Source organism: Balaenoptera acutorostrata, chromosome 12 (assembly GCF_949987535.1).
Source record: "Balaenoptera acutorostrata chromosome 12, mBalAcu1.1, whole genome shotgun sequence".
Lineage (NCBI taxonomy): Eukaryota > Metazoa > Chordata > Mammalia > Artiodactyla > Balaenopteridae > Balaenoptera > Balaenoptera acutorostrata.
Window position 1 is genome coordinate 31,860,931 of NC_080075.1, and position 15,963 is coordinate 31,876,893.

Sequence of the window (15,963 nt, forward strand, 5' to 3'; positions counted from 1 at the left end):
TGGGTGCTGCAGGAGCAAATGGATTCTGGGATCGAATCAGTCTGGGGAAGGGCTTAAACAGCACTGGGCAGACTCCTTCACTGCGGGACTGCTCAGGACCTTGAGCCTGGGGTTGGGCATGCTGAGGGACTGAACAGTGCAGAGCTCAGAGGTTGCAGGGCTCCCCGAGCCCACTTGACGACGGAATCCATGTCCTCTTTGCCCATTCTCACACTCGGTGAAAAGCCGCTCTGCAGCCTGACTGTCCCAGAAGCCCATAGGTGACCCAGCAAAGGACGTCGTCCACTGCCAGACAAGGAACGTCCAGGGCGGTCCCCAGAACCTAGGGTGGGGAGGGAGGGCAGTGAGTGGCGGAGCCGTGGCCCCTGGAGCTGCACCAGGAACTGGGGGCCCCGGCCCTGGCAAGGGCAAGGCCTCACAATGCCCACGCCGGTCTCAGCCCCTGTCTTGCCAGGTCCCCTCCCCAAGCCCCCACTGAGCCAGCCTGAAAAAGGCCATTTTGTGGCTCCAGTGTTTCTTTCTTTTTTTTAAAAAATTAATTAATTAATTTATTTATTTTTGGTTGTGTTGGGTCTTCGTTTCTGTGCGAGGGCTTTCTCCAGTTCCAGCGAGCGGGGGCCACTCTTCATCGCGGTGCGCGGGCCTCTCACTGTCGCGGCCTCTCCCATTGCGGAGCACAGGCTCCAGACGCGCAGGCTCAGTAGTCGTGGCTCACGGGCCTAGCCGCTCTGCGGCATGTGGGATCTTTCCAGACCAGGGCTCGAACCCATGTCCCCTGCATTGGCAGGCAGATTCTTAACCACTGCGCCAACAGGGAAGCCCCTCCAGTGTTTTTTTCTGATGCACTCAGTCAAACCCAACCTCGGCCCAGATACATCCCAGGACACAGGGCCTCTCTCAAAGAGCCTGGCACCCAGAGGGGCATCACCAGCATCTCCTGAACAGTGCCACTAGGTGGTCTGCTCAACCTGTCCTTTTCCCTGTGCCATCTTTCTGCCTCACCTGACCCTCCCCAGGGCAGGTCTCTGCTCCCCGAGCCTTAATCTCCACCCTGGGGAGGGGAGAGCAAGATGATCTCCTGTTTTGCATCAGTTGAAGCAGAGTCTCAGCGTAGCAGGGACCTTCTCACAGCCACACAGAAGCAGAGGCTGGTCCTGGGCCAGAACGGGGGCCACCTGCCCTGCACAGCACATGCCCCACCAAGGCGGATCCCTCCGATGGAGGTCTCCAGGGTCAGCGAGAAGCAGCAACGGACACCCCCAGCTTCCCCTGGGAAACGTGCCAGTGGAAGGTAGTAGTTTTTCAGAGTGTAAATTCCATCTCTCCCAGTGGAATGTCCTGTGTGGCAGCAGAGGTGAAGGAAGCGTGGTCCTTGGGCTGCCCTTGGTCTGACCGCCCTGCCAAGGGGTGGGAGGGCCCAGCGGGGCAGGTGGCTGGCTTGTCATCACCCAGTCTGTCCTTGCCTCTCCCCCGTAGGCCCAGCGGGTCGGTGACGTCCCCCACACGGCTGCCTGCCCTCGGGATCTCCTGGCCTGGAAGGAGAACACAGGCCGCTGTGGACAGGCTTACACGGCCGCTGTTTGCCCAGGGGCTGGGGCGCCAGTTTGGAGGGAACTCACAGACCGCACATTCTGCCACCTCCCAACACTTTTCCAAAACAGCCTGGCCTTGGTTGGGCCTGGCTTCCTGGGGTGGTCGGGGGCTGGGAGCCAGGAACAGGGCAGGGGAAAGCAGGGCCTCAGGGCCAGCAGAGTGAGGTGACCAGGTGAGAGCAGAGCCAGCACTCTGCCAGAGCCAGCCGCTCAGCTCTGATGGGCCTTGGTGGGGAAAGAGAGAGAGGGAGGAGGGCTGCGTGGATCTGTGTTGGGGGCTAAAGGAAAACAAACCTGACCTGCCTGAGTCCTCAGGCTGAGCCAGCCGGGCTCCGTTCCTCACAGAGGGTCTGGAGCACTGAGCGTGGTGGGGAGGCGGTGATGGCGAAGCAGCAGGCTGGGACCCGGCTTCAGCTGCTCATCTCCCGCCCCACTTCCCTTTCACCAGATCGGTCTGCCCCAAGGTTTGGCCTCCACTGGCCTCACCCACCCCCAGGCACTGTGGCCTCCCAGGACACACTTATTCCAGGCCCAGCAACCTTGGCCTTCCCATAAGGAGAATGCCTCCCCTCAACCCCCCAAGCCCTGGTGTCTAGGACTGTGGTCCCCTCCACCTGATACCCCATTCTGCACAGCAGGCGAGTGACAGGTGAGCCCACTAAGACTTTCATGGGAGTGTGGCACTGTGATACCACCCTTGGAAGCAGCTGGGCCTGCCCTGGGGGCTGTCGCAGGCACAGTGGGGATTCCTTGGCTGGCGGTAGCCATGTGGCCGGATTGCTGGCCCACGTGAGGGCATCAGGCTCCCTGGGAGTGAACGTAGGTAGTCTGGGAAGCAGATGTGCCTGGGCAGGGCCCACCTACTTGGCTACAGTCCCCTCCTTCCTGGCTTGTTGGCACCCAGAAAAGCCCTTCTTGCCTTGCCTGATGTAGACTTGACTTTTGTTTCTTAGACTTGTCATTTTGGTGAGTCCTTCCTTCCCACAGCTTCTTCTTCTGGAACTCTGGCTTAGATTCCCTCTGAGTGTAATGTTTTGTAGAATACATTGTGAGTGGTGTCCCCAGAGGTGTGCAGCAGAGAATGCATCACTCTGAGCCCATAACTGCAGCAGTCACATGGCAACCCCCTGCAAGGACTCTGATTGGTCCAATTTGAGTCACACGCAGGAAGGAGGATGGCTACCTCTGATTGGTTGCCCTGGGTTGGGGGCAGAGAGGTGGCATATGATTGGCAGCCCAAGGAGGAGATGTGAGAGAATTGTTGGAGGGGACAGATGGAAGTGAAGTTTACCCTAGAACCAGCCAAGGAGGGAGGGAAAGGAACTAGCAATATGGGAGAAGATTGGGGCTGCTGAAGTGATGTGTCAGGAGGGTAGAAGGAGGATGGATGATGAATGATATTTCAAGAGAAGAGAAGGTCTTAAGTGGAAGACGTGGCCACTTCTGGTGAGGATGTTTGCATTACTATGATGTCAACTCCTCCTCCATCAGAATAATGTCTGCCATGCTTCCAAGGGCTTTGTGTGACTGTGCATGTGTGTGCTTTATTTTGAAATAATTATAGAGTCACAGGAAGTTGCAAAGATAGTACAAGAGAGGTCCCATGTACCCTTCATCCAATTTCTCCCAATGGCTTCTTACATAATTATAGTATAATATCAAAACAAGAAAATTGACACTGGCACAATGTTTATGTATAGTTTGATGCCATTTTATCACACCTGTAGATTTGTATAATCATCACTGAAATCAAGATACAGAATTATTCCATCACCACAAAGATCTCACTTATGCTTTATAGTCACTTGCTACCTCCCCGCCACTCCCTACTCTTCCTAACCCCTGGCAACCACTAATTTTCCATGTCTATAATTTTGTCATTTCAAGAAGGTTATATAAGTGTAATCGTTCAGTGTGTGGTCTTTGGGGATTTTTTTTCACATAGCATAATGCCCTGAAGAGCCATCTGAGTTATTGCATACATCAGTAGTTTGTTTCTTTTTGTTGCTGAGTAGTATTCCATTGTATAGATGTACCACAGTCTATTTAACCATTCACTCATTGAAGGATATTTGGGTTGTTTCCAGTTTGGGGCTATTACAAATATTATGTTGAGGTAACTTCCTTCTATTCCTAGTTTGTTGAGTGTTTTTACAATGAAAGGGTGTTGAATTTTGTTAAATGCTTTTTCAGCATCAGTTGAGATGATACTGTCATTTCCCCACAGTCATTCTGTTGACGAGATGTATTACATTGATTGAACTTTATATGTTGAACCATCCTTGCATTCTAGGAATAACCCCCACTTGATCATAGTGTATAATCCTCTTAATGTGCTATTGAATTCTGTTTGCTAGTATTTTGTTATGATTTTTACTTCCATATTCATCAGGGATATTGATCTGTACTTTTCTTTCCTTGTAGTGTCTTTGTCTGACTGTAGTATCAGGGTTATGCTGGCCTCATAGAATGAGTTTAGAAATGTTCTCATCTCTTTAATTTTGGGGAAAGGTTTGAAGAGTATTGGTGTTAGTTATTCTCTAAACATGTGGTAGAGTTTATCAATGAAGTCATGTAGTCCTGGACTTTTCTTTGTTGGGAGGTGATTTACTAATATTTTATGGGGGATTTTTGCATCTATGTTTATGATAATATTTAGTAGTTTTCTTTTTTTGTATTGTCTCTGTCTGATTTTAGTTTCAGGATAATGGCCTAATAAATTTTTTAGGAGGTATTCTCTCCTAGTTTTTGGAAGAGATTGTGTAAAATTGGTGTTGATTCATCTTTTTTCTTTTAATAGATCTTTATTGAAGCACAATTGCTCCACAATACTGTGCCAGTCCCCATTGCAGAACAGAGTGAATCAGCCACATGTACACATTTGTCCCCACCCCACCCCCGTCCCGAGCCTACCTCATCCTCCCCCTCCCACCCCTCCAGGCCATCGCAAAGCACCGAGCCCATCCCCCCACGCCTCACTGCTGCCTCCTACCAGCCAACCACCCCACATCTGGTAGTGTACACATGTCCACGCCACTCCCACTTCACCCCAGCTTCCCACTCCCACCCCGTGTCCTCAAGTCCATTCTCTATGGCTACCTCTTTATTCCTGCCCTGCCTCTAGGTTCATCAGTACCATTTTTTTTTTTTTTAGATTCCATATATATGTGTTAGCATATGGTATTTGTTTTTCTCTTTCTGACTTACTTCACTCTGTAGTAAAGTACAGACTCTAGGTCCATCCACCTCAATACAAATAACTCAATTTCATTTCTTTTTATGGCTGAGTAATATTCCATTGTATATATGTGCCACATCTTCTTTATCCATTCATCTGATGGACATTTAGGTTGGTTCCACGTCCTGGCTATTGTAAATAGTGCTGCAGTGAACATTGTGGTGCATGTCTCTTTTTGAATTATGGTTTTCTCAGGGTATATGCCCAGTAGTGGGATTGTTGGGTCATATGGTAGTTCTAGTTTAAGTTTTTTAAGGAGCCTCCATACTGTTTTCCATAGTGGTTTTATCAATTTACATTCCCACCAACAGTGCAGGAGGGTTCACTTTTCACCACACACTTTCCAGCATTTATTGTTTCTAGCTTTTTTGATAATGGCCATTCTGACTGATGTGAGGTGATACCTCATTGTAGTTTTGATTTGCATTTCTCTAATAATTAGTGATGTTGAGCATCTTTTCATGTGCCTCTTGGCCATCTGTATGTCTTCATTTGTGAAATGTCTGTTTAAGTCTTCCACCCATTTTTTAACTGGATTGTTTGTTTTTTTGATATTGAGCTCCATGAACTGTTTGTATATTTTAGAGATTAATCCTTTGTCTGTTGTTTCATTCGCAAATATTTTCTCCCACTCTGAGGGCTGTCTTTTTGTCTTGTTTATGGTTTCCTTTGCTGTGCAAAAGCTTTTAAGTTTAATTAAGTCCCATTTGCTTATTTTTGTTTTTATTTCTGATACTCTAGGAGGTGGGTCAAAAAAGATCTTGCTGTGGTTTATGTCAAAGAGTGTTTTTCCTCTAAAAGTTTTATAGTGTCTGGTCTTACATTTAATTCTTTAATCCATTTGTAGTTTATTTTTGTGTATGGTGTTAGGGAGTGTTCTAATTTCATTCTTTTACATGTAGGTGTCCAGTTTTCCCAGCACCACTTATTGAAGAGGCTGTCTTTTCTCCATTGTATATTCTTGCCTCCTTTGGAGTAAATTAGGTGCCCATATGTGCATGGGTTTATCTATGGGCTTTCTATCCTGTACCATTGATCTATATTTCTGTTTTTGTGCCAGTACCATACTGTCTTGATTACTGTAGCTTTGTGGTATAGTTTGAAGTCGGGGAGCCTGATTCCTCCAACTCCGTTTTTCTTTCTCAAGATTGCTTTGCCTATTTGGGGTCTTTTGTGTTTCCATACGAATTGTAAGATTTTTTGTTCTAATTCTGTGAAGAATGCCATTGGTAGTTTGATAGGGATTGCATTGAATCTGTAGATTGCTTTGGGTAGTATAGTCGTTTTCACAATATTGATTCTTCCAATCCAAGAACATATTTCTCCATCTGTTTATGTCATCTTTGATTTCTTTCATCAGTGTTTTATAGTTTTCTGAGTACAAGTCTTTTGCTTCCATAGTCAGGTTTATTCTTAGGTATTTTATTCTTTTTGTTGCAATGGTAAATGGGAGTGTTTCCTTAATTTCTCTTTCTGATTTTTCATTGTTGGTGTATAGGAATGCCAGAGATTTCTGTGCATTAATTTTGTATCCTGCAACCTTACCAAATTCATTGATTAGTTCTAGTAGTTTTCTGGTGGCATCTTTAGGATTTTCTATGTGTAGTATCGTGTCATCGGCATATAGTGACAGTTTCACTTCTTCTTTTCCAATTTGTATTCCTTTTATTTCTTTTTCTTCTCTGATTGCTTGGCTAGGTCTTCCAAAACTATGTTGAATAAGAGTGGTGAGGGTGGATATCCTTGTCTTGTTCCTGATCCTAGTGGAAATGCTTTTGGTTTTACCACCATTGAGTATGATGCTTGTTACGGGTTTGTGATATATGGCCTTTATTATGTTGAGGTAGGTTCCCTCTATGCCCATTTTCTGGGGAGTTTTAATCATAAATGGATGTTGAATTTTACCAAAAGCTTTTTCTGCATCTATTGAGATGATCATATGGTTTTTATTACTTAATTTGTTAATGTGGTGTATCACATTGATTGATTTGCATATATTGAAGAATTCCTGCATCCCTGGGATAAATCCCACTTGATCATGGTGTATGATCCTTTTATGTGCTGTTGGATTAGTCCCTCCTTATCTCTTGTAACAGTCTTTATTTTAAAGTCTATTTTATCTGATACAAGTATTTCTACTCCAGCTTTCTTTTGATTTCCATGTGCATGGAATAACTTTTTCCATCCCTTCACTTTCAGTCTGTATGTGTTCCTAGGTCTGAAGTGGGTCTCTTGTAGACAGCATATATATGGGTCTTGTTTTTGTATCCATTCAGCCAGTCTGTGTCTTTTGGTTGGGGCATTTATTTAATCCATTTACATTCAATGTTATTATCAATATGTATATTCCTATTACCTTTTTCTTAATTGTTTGATTCATCTTTAACTGTTTGGTAGAGTTTTCCAGTGAAACCGTCTGGGCCTGGGCATTTCTGTTTTGGAAGAAATAGTGAATTCAATTTCTTTAATGGTTATAGGACTATTTTAGATGATCGATTTCATTTTAGTTGAGTTTTAGTAGTTTATGGTGTGAGAAATTGGCCCATTTCTTCCAAGTTGTTGAATTTGTGGGTGTAAAGTTATTTATAGCATTCCCTTATTATCTTTAAAATGGCTTCAGGATTTGTAGTGATATCTGCTGTTTCATCCCCAATATTGGTGATTTGTGACTTCTCTCTTTTTATTTTTGTAAGTTTTTATAGAAGTTTGTCAATTTTATTGATTTTTTCAAAGAAGAGGCTTTTGGTTTCATTGATTTTCTTTATTATTTTCCTGTTTCAATTTCATTGATTTCTACTTTTCTCATATTTTAAAGATATTTTTTAATACTTCTTTCTTCCAATTTTATTGAGGGATAATTGACATACAGCACTGTATAAGTTTAAGGTGTACAGAATAATAATTTGACTTATATAAAACATGAAGTTACTATTACAATAAGTTTAGTGAACATCCACCTTCTCATATAGACACAAAATTAAAGAAATAGAAAAACATTTTTTTCTTATAATGGAAGTCTTACAATTTACTCTCTTAACTTTTCTATATAACATACAACAGTGTTAATTATATTAATCATGTTGTACGTTGCATCCCTAGTACTTATTTATTTTGGAATTGGAAGTTTGTACCTTTTGACTGCCTTCATCAATTCCCCCTCCCCCCATCCCCTGCCTCTGGTAACCACATATCTGATGTATTTTAATATGAGTTTGTTTGTTTGGTTGATTTTGAAGTATAATTGATTTATAACACTATGTTAGTTCCTGTTTAAACAATATAGTGATTTGGTGTTTTTATACATTTCAAAATGATCACCACAGTAAGTCTAGTTGCACTATGTCATTATAAAAAGATACTACAAAGTTATTGACTATATTCCCCACACTTTACATTTTATACCCATGATCTTTATTTTGCAACTGAAAGTTTGTACCTCTTAATCTCCCTCATCTATTTCTTTCCTCCCCGTACTCCCCTCCCCTCTGGCAATCACCTATTTCTTCTCTGTATCAATAACTCTGTTTCTGTTTTGTTATGTTTGTTCATTTGTTTTGTTTTTAGATTCTATATATAAGTGAAAATATACAGTATTTGTCTTTGTCTGACATATTTTGCTTAGCATAATACCCTCTAGGTCCATCCATGTTGTTGCAAATGAAAGATTTCATTCTTATTTATGGCTGAGTAATATTCCATTATATACGCATACATAATATTGTATATAAAATATATATGTGTATATGTATGTATATATATATATAAACACATCTTCTTTATTCATTCCTCCATTGATGGGAACTTGGGTTGCTTCTGTATCTTGACTCTTGTAAATAATGCTACAATGATCATTGGGGTGTATATATCTTTTCTATTTAGTGTTTTTGTTTTCCTCACATAAATGCCCAGGAGTGGAATTGCTGGATCATATGGTAGTTCTAGTTTTAATTTTTTGAGGAATCTCCATGCTGTGTTCAATAGTGGCTGCACAAATTTACATTTCCACAAACAATGTATGGGGGTTCCCTTTTGTCCACATCCTCACTAACCTTTTTTATTTGTTGTGTTCTTGATAATAGTCATTCTGAGAGGTGTGAGGTAATATATCATTGTGGTTTTGATTTGCATTTCCTGGATGATTAGTGATGTTGAGCATCTTTTCATGTGCCTGTTGGCCATCAGTATGTCTTCTTTGGAAAAATGCCCATTCAGGTCCTCTACCCATTTTTTATTCATTTTGGTTTTTGTTTTGTTTTGTTTTTGTTTGTTTGTTTGTTTTGAATTGAGCTCTTTGAGTTCTTTGTACATTTTGGGTATTAACCCCTTATAAGATATATCATTTGCAAATATCTTCCCCATTTAGTAGATGGCCTTTTAATTTTTTTAAAATATTTATCTCTTTATTTATTTGGTTGCATGGGGTCTTAGTTGTGGCAGGCGGGCTCCTTAGTTGTGGCTCACCAGCTCCTTAGTTGCGGCACGTGGGATCCTTAGTTGTGGCATGTGAACTCTTAGTTGCGGCATGCATGTGGGATCTAATTGTCTGACCAGGGATCAAACCCAGACCCCCTGCATTGGGAGCACAGAGTCTTATCCACTGCGCCGCCCGGGAAGTCCCTGGGCTTTTAATTTTGTTGATAGTTTCCTTCACTGTGCAAAAGCTTTTTAGTTTGATCTAGTCCCATTGGTTTATTTTTGCTTTAGTTTCCCTTGCCTGAGGAGACATATCCAAAAGACTATTACTAAGAGTCATGTCAAAGAGCATACTGTCTATGTTTTCTTCCAGAAGTTTTATGGTTTCAGGTTTTATATTTGTTTTTAACCCATTTTGAATTTATTTTTGTGCATGGTGTGAGAAAGTAGCCCAGTTTGATTCTTTTACATGTACCTGTCCAGTTTTCCTGATGCCATTTATTGAAAAGGCTGTCTTTTCCTCATTGTATATTCTTGCATCCTTTGTCATAGATCCATTGACCATATAAGTGTTCGTTCATTTCCTGTTTTTCTATTCTGTACCATTGAATTTTGTGTCTGCTTTTGTGCCAGTACCACATTGTTTTGATGACTGTAGCTTTGTAGTATAGTTTGAAATCGAGGAGTGTGATACCTCCATCTTTGGTTTGCTTTCTCAAGATTGTTTTGGCTATTGGGGGTCTTTTGTGTTTTCACACAAATTTTAGAATTATTTGTTCTAGTTCTGTTAAAAATGCCACTGGTACATTGATAGAAATTGCATGGACTCTGTAGATTGCCTTGGTTAGTATGGTCATTTTAACAATATTAATTCTTTCAATTCATGAACACAGTACATCTTTCCTTCTGTTTGTGTTGTCTTCAATTCCTTTCATCAGTGTCTTATAGTTTTCTGAGTACAGGTCTTTTACCTCCTTACTTAGATTTATTCCTGGGTATTTTATTCTTTGTGATGTGATAGTAAAAGGGACTGTTTCTTAATTTCTTTTTCTGATCATTTGTTGTTAGTGTATACAAATGCAAAAGACTTCTGTATATTAATTTTTTATCCTCCAACTTTACAGAATTCATTGATGAGCTCTAGTAGTTTTTTGGTGGCATGCTGAGAATTTTCTATGTATAGTGTCATGTCATCTGCAACCAGTGACAGTTTTACTTCTTCCTTTCCAATCTGGTTTCCTTTTATTCTTTTTATTGTCAGATTGCTGTGGCTAGGAAGTCCAATAATATATTGAATAAAAGTGGCCAGAGTGGGCATCCTTGTCTTGTTCCTGATCTTAGAGGAAATGCTTGCAGCCTTCCACCATTGAGTATGATATTATCTGGGGGCTTATCATATATGACCTTTATTATGTTGATATATGTTCTCTCTATACCTACTTTGTGGAGAGTTTTTATCATAAATGAATGCTGAATTTTGGCAAAAGTTTTTCTGCATCTACTGAGATGATCTTATGATTTTTATTCTCAATTTTTTAATGTGATTTATCACATTGATTGATTTGTGGATATTGAACCATCCTTATACCACTTTATCATGGTGTATGATCCTGTTAGTGTGTTACTGAATTTGATTTGCTAATGTTTTGTTGAGGATTTTTGCATCTATGTTATCAGTGATATTGGCCTGTAATTTTCTTTTTTTGTGATATCTTTGTCTGATTTTGGTATCAGAGTGATGTTGGTGTTGCAGAATGAGTTCAGAAGCATTCCTTCCTCTGTGATTTTTTGGAATAGTTTGAGAAGGATAGGTGTTGACTCTTCTCTAAATGTTTGGTAGAATTCACCTGTGAAGTCATCTGGTCCTGGACTTTTGTCTTTTGGGAGTTGCTTTATTACTGATTCAACTTCATGCCTTGTAATTGGTCTGTTCATATTCTCTATTTCTTCCTGGTTCAGACTTGGAAGATGGTACATGGCTAGGAATTTGTCCATTTCTTCTAGGTTGTCCATTTTATTGGCATATATTTGTATGTAGTAATCTATTATGATTCTTTGTAAACTTCTCCTTTTTCATTTCTGATTTTTTTTTTTTTGATTTGGGACCTTTCTCTTTTTTTCTTGATGAGTCTGGCTAAAAGCTTATCAATTTTGTTTATCTTTTCAGAGGACCAGCTCTTAGTTTCATTGATAATTTTCATTGTTTCTTTAGTCTCTATTTCATTTATTTCTGCTCTGATCTTTAGGATTTCTTTCCTTCTGATAACTTTGGGTTATGTTTGTTCTTGTTTTTCTAGTTCCTTTAGGTGTAAGCCTAGGTTGTTTATTTGAGATTTTTCTTACTTTTTGAGGGAGGCTTGTATCGCTGTAAACTTCCTTCTTAGAATTGCTTTTGCTGCATCCCATAGATTTTGGATCACTGACTTTTTATTTTCATTTCTCTCCAGGTATTTTTTAAAAATTCCTCTTTGATTCCCTCAGTGATCCATTGGCTGTTTAGTAGCATATTGTTTAGCCTCCATGTGTTTGTGTTTTTTTGCAGTTTTTTTCTTACAGATGATTTCTATTCTCATAGCATTGTGGTCAGAAATGATGCTTGATTTGATTTTTCAGTTTTCTTAAATTTACTGAGACTTGTTTTGTGGCCTAGCCTGTGATCTATCCTGGAGAATGTTCCACGTGCACTTGAAAAGAATGTGTATTCTGCTACTTTGGGATGGAATGTTCTATACATATCTATTAGGTTGAACTGATCTAATGTGTCATTTAAGGCCCCTGTTTCCCTACTGATTTTCTGTCTGAATGATGTGTCCATTGATGTAAGTGGGGTGTTACAAAGTCCCCTACTATTATGTGTTACTGTTGATTTCTTCCTTTATGCCTGATAACATTTGCCTTATATATTGAGGTGCTCCTATGTTGGGGGCATATATATTTACAGTTTATATATTTATATTTCCTTCTGGGATTGATTTCTTAATCATTATGTAATGTCCTACTTTGTCTTTTGTTACAGTCTTTCTTTTAAAGTCTATTTTGCCTGATATAAGTATTGCTACCCTGGCTTTTTTTTCATTTCCATTTGCATGGAATACCTTTTTCCATTCCTTCACTTTCAGTGTGTGTGTGTGTGTGTGTGTGTCTTTAGACCTGAAGTGAGTCTCTTGTAGGCAGTATATATCTGGTCTTGTTTTTGTATCCATTCAGCCACTCTATGCCTTTTGATTGGAGCATTTAGTTATTTAAATTTAAAGTAGTTATTGTTAGGTATGTATTTATCGACATTTTGTTCATTGTTTTCTGGTTGTTTTTGTATGTCTTCTTTTCTTTATCTTTTGTTGTCTTCCCTTGTGATCTGCTGACTATTTTTAGCATTATGTTTGTATTCCTTTCTCTTTTCTGTGTGTGTAACTGTTATAGATTTTTTGGTTTGTGGTTACTGTGAGGCTTACATCTATCTATCTATCTATCTATCTATCTATCTATCTATCTATCATCTATGATTATTTTATGTTGCTGATCTTTAAAGTTCAAATGCATTCACCCCTGCATTTTTACTCCCTCCTCCCACATTTACTGTTTTTGATATTATATTTTGCATCCTTTTGTTTTGTGCATCCCTTAACTGCTTATTGCTGATATAGATGATATTACTACTTCTGTTTTTAACCTTCCTACTAGCCATATATGTGGTTGATTTCCTACCTTTACTGTATGTTTGCCTTTACCAATGAGTTTTTTCCTGTCATTATTTTCATGTTTCTTTTCTTTTTCACTTAGAGAAGCCCCTTTAACAATTCTTGTAAAGCTGATTGGGTGGTACTGAACTCTTTGAGCTTTTGCTTCTCTGTAAAACTTTTGATCTCTCCATCAAATCTGAGTGAAAGCCTTGCTGGATAGAGTATTCTTGGTTGTAGGTTTTTCCCTTTCAACACTTTATTGTGCCACTCTCTCTGGCCTACAGAGTTTCTGCTGAAATGTCAGCTGTAAGCCTTATGGGATTTCCTTTGTATGGAACTTGTTGTTATTCATTGCTGCTTTTAATGTTCTCTATTTATCTTTAATTTTTTCCATGTTAATTACAATGTGTCTTGGTGTGGTCCTCTTTGGGTTGATCCTGTTTGGTACTCTCTATACTTCCTGGACATGGATGTCTTTTTCCTTTCCCAGTTTAGGGATGTTTTCAGCTATTATTTCCTCAAAACGTTCTCTGCCCCTTCTCTCTCTTTTCTTCTTCTTGAACTCCCATAATGTTAATGTTAATAGGCTTGTTGTTGTCCCAGAGGTCTTTTAAACTGTCCTCATTTCTTTTTATTAAAAAAACTTTTTTTCTGTTCAGCTTCAGTGATTTCCACTACTCTGTCTTCCAGTTTGCTGTTCTGTTCCTCTGTATCATCTAGTCTACTGTTGACTCCTTCTAGTGTGTTTTTCATTTCAGTGATTGTATACAGTACTTCATCTCTGTTTGGTTCTTTATATTTCGTAACTCTTTTAAAATTTCTAACTCTCACTGTTCATCCAATCTTCTCTCAAGTTCTTTGAATATCTTTATGATCAGTACCTTGAACTCTTTATCCTGCAGATAGCCTATCTCCACTTCACTTAGTTTTTCTTCTGGGGTCTTATCTTTTTTTTTTTTTTTAAATTGAAGTATAGTTAATTTACAATGTTGTGTTGGTTTCTGGTATACAGCAAAGTGATTCAGATATATATCTTTATCTATATCTACATATCTATTTATATTCTTTTTCATATTTTCCATTATATTTTATTACAAGATATTGAATATAGTTCCCTGTGCTATACAGTAGGACCTTGTTGTTTATCTATTTTATATATAGTAGTTTGTATCTGCTAATCCCAAACTCCTAATTTACCCCTCCCCCCATTTTTCCCCTTCGGTAACCATAAGTTTGTTTTCTATGTCTGTGAGTGTGTTTCTGTTTTGTAAATAAGTTCATTTGTATCATACTTTAGATTCAACATATAAGTGATATCATATGATATTTGTCTTTGTTTGACTTATTTCACTTAATATGATAATCTCTAGGTCCATTCATGTTGCTGCAAATGGTATTATTTCATTTTTATTTTATGCCTGAGTAGTATTCCATTGTGTGTATATATATATATATATATATATATATATATATATATATATATATACCACATCTTCTTTATCCATTTATTTAGGTTGCTTCCATGTTTTGGCTATTGTTAATAGTGCTGCTATGAATATTGGGGTGATGTATATTTTCAAATTAGAGTTTTTCTCCAGATACATGCCCAGGAGTGGGATTGCTCGATCATATGGTAACTCTATTTTTAGTTTTTTTAAGGAACCTCCATATTGTTCTCTATAGTGGGTGCACCAATTTACTGTCCCACCAACAGTGTAGGAGGGTTGTTCTGGGGTTTTATCTTATTCCTTCATTTGGAACATATTCCTCTGTTGCCTCCTTTTGCCTCATTTGATGCTTTTATTTCTATGTATTTGTTAGGTTGGTTATGTTTTCCGACCTTGGAGTAGTGGCCTTGTGTAGGAGACACCATATGCATCCCAGCAGCACACTCCTCTCTGGTCATCAGAGCTATATGCTCTATGGTGACCCTATGTGGGTTCCATGGGTCCTTCTGTTGTGGCAGGTTGACTACTGTTGGTAATCTGTAGGCATAGCTGGCCCCTGGTCTGGTTGGTTGCCAGGCCCCACCTTGTGTGGAGGCTGCTGGCCTCTGGTTATTAGGGCTGTGTCACTAGGCAGCTGACTACAGAACCCCAGCAGGTCCTGGGGCTAGTGATGGCCCACTGGTGGGTTGAGCCTGGTTCTGGAGAGCACGGTTGCAGGGTCAGAGGTCCTGGATCTAGTCTTGGCCTGCTGGTGGGTTGGTCTGGTTCCTGACCCAGCTTGCTGTGGGATCCAGGGTGCCCCAAAGCTGGTGTTGTCCTGCTGGTGAATGGGCTGGATCCTGGGGCTTATGCTGAAGCACTGGTTTTTGGAGCTGAATTCTGGGCCCTGTGGTGGACAGGGCCAGCTCCTGGGTCTAGTGCCAGTGCACTTGTGGGTGGTGCGATCCTGGGGCAGCTGGGGGCTCAGGAGGTCCTAAGGCAGCCAGCCTGCTGGTGGGTGGATCTGTGTCTCTGCCTGGCTAATTGCTTGCCCTGAGGTGTCCCAGTTCTGGCACCAAAAGGCTGTTGGGTGGGGCCAGGTTCCAGTGCTAATAAGCCAGAAGGAGGATTCCAAAGTGGTACTTGCCAGCACCCATGTCCATGTGGCGGAACGAGCTCCCCAAAATGGTTGTTGCCAGTGTCTCTGTCCCCGGGGTGAGCTCCAGTTGCCTTCTGCCTCTCTGGAAGGCTAAGATCAGCAGGTGAGGCTTACCCCAGCTCCTTTCAAATTACCCCTTCTATCCTGGGTCCTAGAGCTTGTGAGATTTTGTGTGTGCTCTTTAAGAGTGGGGTCTTGTCTTCCCAGTGCAGGATCCCTGGGCTGGGGAGCCTGATATTGAGCTTGACCACTCACTCTTTGGGGGAGAACCTCTGCAATTGTAATTATCCTCACTTTTTTGGGTGACCCACCCAGGGCTATTGGTCTTGACTATACCATGTCTCTGCCCCTCTTGCCCATCTCATTCTGGTTCCTTCTTTATATATTTAGTTGTAGAAGATCTTTTCTTCTAGTTTTCTATTTTTCCTCATCAATAGCTGCTCTGTAAAGAGTT